The following is a 6,862-nucleotide window of genomic DNA, read 5'->3' as shown; positions in this document are numbered from 1 at the left end:
AATGTTCCTGTTTATGAGGATGTCACAGATGAAAAGGAGGTTTCTGCTAAAAACTCCCCTATTGGTCCCAATCAAGATGATGTGCCCGATGCTAGGGCTTCTAATCCTGAAGATATTCCTGATCAAGAAATTTCTGGGGAGGAATCCACTGCTCATGAAGATTCAGGTGTACCCACTCAATCTCATGGTTCCTCTTCCCCTTCAAAAGAGGATGAACCAGTGCATGTGTCCACTGACGATTCTCAGTCCAAAGAATCAAGCCAGGCTCCTGCCCCTGTTCAGAACATATCTGATGATGATTCTGATGATGTTCCTTTAACAGCCTCTCTTCCTGATAGTGTTGCTGCCAGGATCAAGAGAAAAAGAAGGGTTCCTGAAGTTGAAGAATTTCTTGCACCAAAGAAGAAGTCCAAGACCACTCCAGCAACTTCCAAGTATAAGTAAAAAGATGTGAAGGGAAAAGGTAAGCAACAGGAGGTTAAAGCCAAGAGTGCCAAGAAGAAGAAGGTTCCAATTGTTGCTGAGGAATCTGAGTCAGATGTTGAGGAGGTTGTCGAGGACATCTTGCCTTCTGAAAAGAAGAAGTATACAGGAAAACGCATTCCTCAAAATGTCCCTGTTGTTCCTATTGACAATGTGTCTTTCCATGCTGAAGGAAACGTCCAGAAGTGGACGTATGTGTGTCAACGCATAATTGCCAAGGAAAGGGAAGTTGATTCTGATGTGCTTGAGTGCAAGGAAGTGGTGGCACTCATTGAGAAGGCTGGATTGATGAAGACCATTCTCCAGGTTGGAAAATGTTATGAAAGGTTGGTGAAGGTCAAGGAGTTTATGGTGAATCTCTTTGTGGAAGTGAGACTTCCTGAAAGTGTTGAGTTTAGAAAGGTTTATGTGAGGGCTAAGTGTGTTGAGTTCCCTCCTACTGTGATCAACAAAGCACTTGGAAGAAGTGTTGTTGAATTTGTTGATGAGGAATTGTCCTTGGATGTGGTTGCCAAGGAGATTACTGCTGGCCAAGTCAAGAAGTGGCCCATCAAGAAGTTGTTGTCCACTGGAAATCTGAGTTGAAGTATGCAATCCTTAACAGGATTGGGGCTGTGAATTGGGTTCCTACCCAACATACTTCTGGAGTTTCTGCTACTCTTACCAGATTGATCTACAAAATTGGCACTTCAACTAACTTTGACTTTGGTTCTTTTGTGTTTGAGCAGACATTGAAACATGCGGACACTTGTGCTGTGAAGCTGCCCATCTCATTTCCATCTCTTCTTACAGAGATCATCCTTCAACAGCATCCTCAGATCATCAGGGCTGATGAGGTTGCTATGCTTATGGGTGTTCCAATTACCCTGGATCATCATTTATTCATGGAGTCGCATGTCCTAGACATTGCTGTGCCATCTAGCAGGACTTCTGTCCCTGCACCTGTGAGTGAATCTGGCACTAAGGCCATTATTGATGAATTACAGGATGTTTCTAAGGCTTTGCAGAAGACTATCAAGATCAGCACTACTAGGAAGTTGAAGGTTGATGCTTTTCTCCTCAAGCTTCAAGAGGAAGACGGTCAAGGGGGTGAGCCAAGTGGTGCTGCTACTGCTACTCAAGAGGCAAGTACTGTGTAACACCCCGATTTCGGTGGCGTCACTTTAGTAACCAAAAATCAAATAAAACGGAAAAGCAGGTATATTTTTTTTGTTTGTTTTTTTTTAAATAAAAAGACTTGTCGAATTAAAGCCTCAACCCAATCGCGATTAACAGCGACTAACATACAATATAAGTACAGCCCTCGCTGCAACTAAAAACATCGTCACAAGTGCCACAAGTGACGGAAAGTAACTGAAAGTCGTGCCCGTAGGCAAATAAGTGCGACCCATAGTCAGAGTCATAACCATATAAATACAGTCCTCCAAGAAAGTAAGTCAGTCCAGAACGGCCTCCAAAAGACCTCCTATGTCCGACAAACTATATGTGATCCTCATGGAAGAGAACCACACAACAAGCTAATAGTCGGGGACCTACCCTGCCCCACAATAAGAAATGACAATCAGAGCTATGACAACGACATCCGATATACTACACCCCTAACATCGACCCTCATTCGATCCTGCATGAAGTCCGGGTCCACGCCGAAGGCTCAGTAGTAGTCATTTCGCTCCGGGTCTTCCCCGAACGACGAAGCATCACGAAACAATCCGTCAACGGCATCTAACAAAAAGGGCATACATAGCCCCCCAAACACAGGTAGCACGCGCAAGGGTCAACTTACAGAATATGGTATAGAGAATACAAGACAACAGGTAAAGTATAAGGGGTATATATATATATATATATATATATATGTTGTATATATACATATAAGTTCTGCATTGTCTACCCTAAGGTTTATACATAACATGTTATCAAATCTCTAATACAATTCAATCATCAGAACACATAACGATGTTTATCAACATTAAATCATCAAAACACATAACGATGTTTATCAACATCAAATTATCAAGATCTCAACAAATATAGTTAGAGTGCATGATATGTCAATGCAACGTCAATTCAAAAGGTTCCGGAAGAAGTAGGCTGGGCACGATCGAGTCGGTCCTAACACTGGCATTGTGTCGACCATAACCCTCGGGTGTCACTTACAACCTTGACATAGCCGGATCAGTCCTAACCCTGTGGGTCGACTTTTCCCTCCGCTATGCCTGACATCAACAGGTCGATCCTAACCTTACGGTCGATCATATCCCCCATCGAATGCCCGAGTTACCCGAAGGCATGCTGTACCCGAAGGTATATATTGTACCCGAAGGCATATACTGTACCCGAAGGCATATACTGTACCCGAAGGTATATACTGTACCTGAAGGCATATACTGTGGTCATAGACCAAAACTTGCTTAATTAGCAAAAGTGTTAGAGTTTATTGGCTCTACTGTACCCTAAGGTAAATGTCGATTCTGCGACAAAAGACAGATAACTATAAAAAGAGTGCAATCACCCTTGATGACTTCTTGAGTCATCTGACTCATCAAATTTCGATGGTCAAAAACTGCTCAGCGAGCGAAAGAGTATAAACATACTCAGAAACTTATGAGCTTCCCCAAAACTTCGATTCGGCGACACTTCTCATTTTCAAAAACTAATATCCAAATCCTAGAAGTTCATTTGAGATCATTAACATTTAATTAAAAGAGTTGAAATGTTGTTTAAAGCATTATGGAATTTCTCATGAAAATATTCTATTTCCAAAACTATAAGTTCAAAAAAACCCCGATATCCCCAAAATCCCATGAGAAGGTCTTGAAAACACAAAAGAAGACAAGAGTCTGAACCTCAGTTCATCTTGTCGAGATAAACCCTTAAGAATTCGCCATCAACGGGGCATAACTAACCGTTATTCCTCACATTTTGGTAGTCCACGAATAAACGATATAAATTGCACCATATGGTCAGCATATTCCAATAATAATTGGATGTTCCAAAATAATGTGCACAAGTATTCACATAGCCTAAGATTAACCATTTAATCACTTAGCAAGTATGGCATGTGAATCAAGTAATTGCGGTAAAACATAACCCTGTCTTATCCACTAGGAAGCAGTAAGACGGAAACCAGTAAACGGCCGAAGCCTCTCAGAAAAAGGAGACACACGCCTCATATTAGTTTCACACGGCCAAAGCCTCAAAACATTTTCTCCAGTCAAAGCGATAAAGAAACATAAATAAGCAAGTCGAAATTATCGACACCTAAAGCATTAGCTAGCAGTGTAAGTTGCCCTTACATCTAGTTCCTCTAGAATCACAGTGTAAGTCACACTCACAAGCTTGCTCAGTCAAGTCCATGGTTTCCACAAACGAACCTTAGAGCAAACAAAGCAAAAATCAATCAAAATAAGTCGGTACAATCGAAACAATACTAACTAACGTTAAACAAAGCTCAAGAAGCTTCAGAGTACAACATTTAGGCACGAATGGAAGGGCTTTCCCCGAATGGATGAGTTTTGACTTGATTCAAGTTTTGTACAAAAACACTTTATTCGCTAAAACGTGCATAACTCGAGCTACAGAACTCGGAATGACACGAAACCAGAGCCAAAATTTCGACAACGGAGAGAGCTACGCTATAACTCAGGTCATACAGACCCAAAAAATATTTTTGGACACGGTACCACAGCAAATAAGTTTCGGCCACTATCAAAATAGGGTTTCCCGAACTTTTTCTTCGATCTAATTTAATTCCTAGGTATTCTTAGGCGATATATAGGCCAGGGAAACTCTCAGAAAAATTATCGGGTCGAAAACTAACACAGGGGTATTTTGGTCAGTGTTTTTAGCCCGAAAACTCAAAGTCGGAATTTTGAGAAATAAATTTGATGAGCGTGTTCCTAACGACATTTATAACAACTAATCCTACTGGCACTAAGCTCAGTCGAGTGTTTTTAATCTAAAGAACGAAGCTTTGGTCAAAAAATGGGTATTTTCACAGAATTGAAGCTCTGCGATGATTCAGCGAGATTCAGCAGAAAACAACCGGATATTCATGCTCTTGGGCATGTAGGCAATAAGTTTAGATACTGAAATCAAGTTATTTGAACACTTTTACAAAAAACTCAAAACTTTGAGTACAGAAAGACATAGAGAAAAGCGACAGAATTTACGATCAGAGGTAAGGAATAGCATCTATACCTCGAGGTCTACGCGTAGCAACTGTCAGTGCGACGATCGGTCAAGAAACGACGAAACGGAGCTAGAATCTCCACTTCCTCCTTGCTCACGGCCTCTCTTAAGAAATAAGGAGGAAATGAATGAAATGGTGAGGTCGGTGAGGTGCTGTACGTTGCCAAGAAGAAGGAATTGGTGCTGGTAATGAATATGTGGTGAAGTAAATATTGATGGTGATATGGATGGAGAGAAAAGCTTGTGTGTGTTGCTGCCGGAGAAAGAAAATAAGAAGATGGAAAGAAACAGAGAGTGAACGTGAGGATTAGAATTGTGAGGGAGGGTGTGCGTCAGTTATATATATATATATATATATATATATATATATATATATATATATATATTATAAAACAATATTTAACGGTACAAATTGGTTTAGATACCGTAGAATTTAGCTCATAAAGTTAAGAGAAAAATATAAGATTGATATATCATTATCCTAAAAATTATGAGGAACTTTATGAAATAATAAAATATAAATTTGGATCACTTTGAACAAATTAAAATGATCCATGGACAAAGAAATGAGTAAAAATTGAGCTAAAGATTAATTTTGAGACATTTAGAATAAATATGACGTTGTCATATTGTGCATCTAAGCTAAGTGTCGATCCAAGAAAGGACGATACTTGCATCGGGTTCATTTAAGTGAGAAAATGGCTTGAACGCAGTCTGCTTCAAAATATACCGCAAAACTACTTTTTGCAATTGATGTCGGATGAGAAAACTTCATTCTGAAGAAAGGTTAGAAACATCAAAAGAAATCGTTTCCGCGTGTGGAATCTTTGTTTGAAGCTCCGAATAGAAAAAGTCTCCATCGACAGTTTATTTTAAGGTTCTTGAGTTATCAGAGATTCAGTTTCGGCAAACTTCCGAGAATTGGAATCGGACGTTCGTACATTCCAGGGTTTCGGATCGAAACGCTTGTCATAGAAAGGATTAAGAGAAATTCTAACATTCCTCTGAATATTTTTGGAATTAGTTCCTATAGTGCTTTAAGAGTAAATTAATCGTTTACTAACGCTCTTGCCCTAAGCGTAAGCGAATAAGACTCGCGCTATAACTTATATCGACTTTAATACTATTCTTAGTCTTTCTGTAAGACCCAAGATTTTAAGCTTAGGATCAGTGGAAGAGATTTCCATTTACGATTACGGTTGATGTATTGTGAAGGGAAACCTGAACTAGAGTTTACCAAATGAAATAAATTTATGAAGGAGAAAGTTCAGGAAAAGTCAAAGAATTACATCATGATCGAAAAAAAGTTATAGTACGATCGTTATACGCTTAACCTAGGTCAGAAACCCTAGTATATAGCTAATTTTCACTTTTAGGCACGATGGAAGTTAATTCCAAAAATCTTCAGAGAAATGTTAGAACTTCTCTTTTTCCATATATCAAAATCGTTTCGAGGCGAAACTCTAGGATCTACGAACGTCCGATTCCAATCATCGGAAGTTTGCCGAAACCGAATCCCTGGTATTTCAAAACCCTAGAATCTCTCGACGATAAAGACTTTTTCTATTCAGAGCTTCAAATGAATATTCCACACGCGTACACCCATTTCTCTTGATGATTTTAATCTTTCTTCAGAAGGAAGTTTTCTATTCCGACATCCGATGCAAAAAGCAACTTATCGGGTAAAATAGTTTTATACCGATTATGCATTAGTTGCCAAAAATACAAAGAGACCTCATTTTAGTTTTGGAATTCTTTCGCCAAAACATATCTATTAATTCACGGAGTATGACGCCGGAAAAATCAGATTCGCGAAACTTTCATTTTCCCGCGAATTTCCAACCTTTATATATAGCAAAGAAAGGAAGAAAAACTCAAATTTTCCTCCATTTTCTTCATCAAGGCCGCGAGTTCTACAAGGGAGGGAGAAGAGAAGATTTTCTTCATCGTTTGCTTGATCGTCGATCAATCAGTTGCTACTTCAAGGCTTCGAGGTATAGTCGCTAATCCTTACCTCTGATCGCTTTTTCCATAGCTTTTCTGTAGAGTTTTCTGAGCGGATAGTTTATGGGTTTTTGCAAAACTATCCTGAATCTTTCATTTCTGATTCTAAACCTCTTCCTTATGCGCCCAAGATCACTTCTGCCGGGTTAGATTTTCCGTTATGTCGCCGGAATTCCGCCGGAAT

General features: G+C 39.5%; 1 long non-coding RNA gene across 1 annotated transcript; it reads right to left on the bottom strand.

Moving 5' to 3' along the window:
* Positions 1–1,740: 1,740 nt before the first annotated feature.
* Positions 1,741–4,968, bottom strand: LOC130715048 (uncharacterized). The gene is made up of 3 exons (XR_009011546.1): positions 4,684–4,968; positions 3,780–3,857; positions 1,741–2,205 (listed from the first exon to the last, which is right to left on the bottom strand). It is a non-coding gene; the product is annotated as an uncharacterized LOC130715048 (long non-coding RNA).
* Positions 4,969–6,862: the final 1,894 nt, after the last annotated feature.

The sequence above is a fragment of the Lotus japonicus genome, chromosome 4 (assembly GCF_012489685.1).
Source record: "Lotus japonicus ecotype B-129 chromosome 4, LjGifu_v1.2".
Taxonomy (NCBI): Eukaryota; Viridiplantae; Streptophyta; class Magnoliopsida; order Fabales; family Fabaceae; genus Lotus; species Lotus japonicus.
This window is presented reverse-complemented; position numbering and strand designations above follow the sequence as displayed.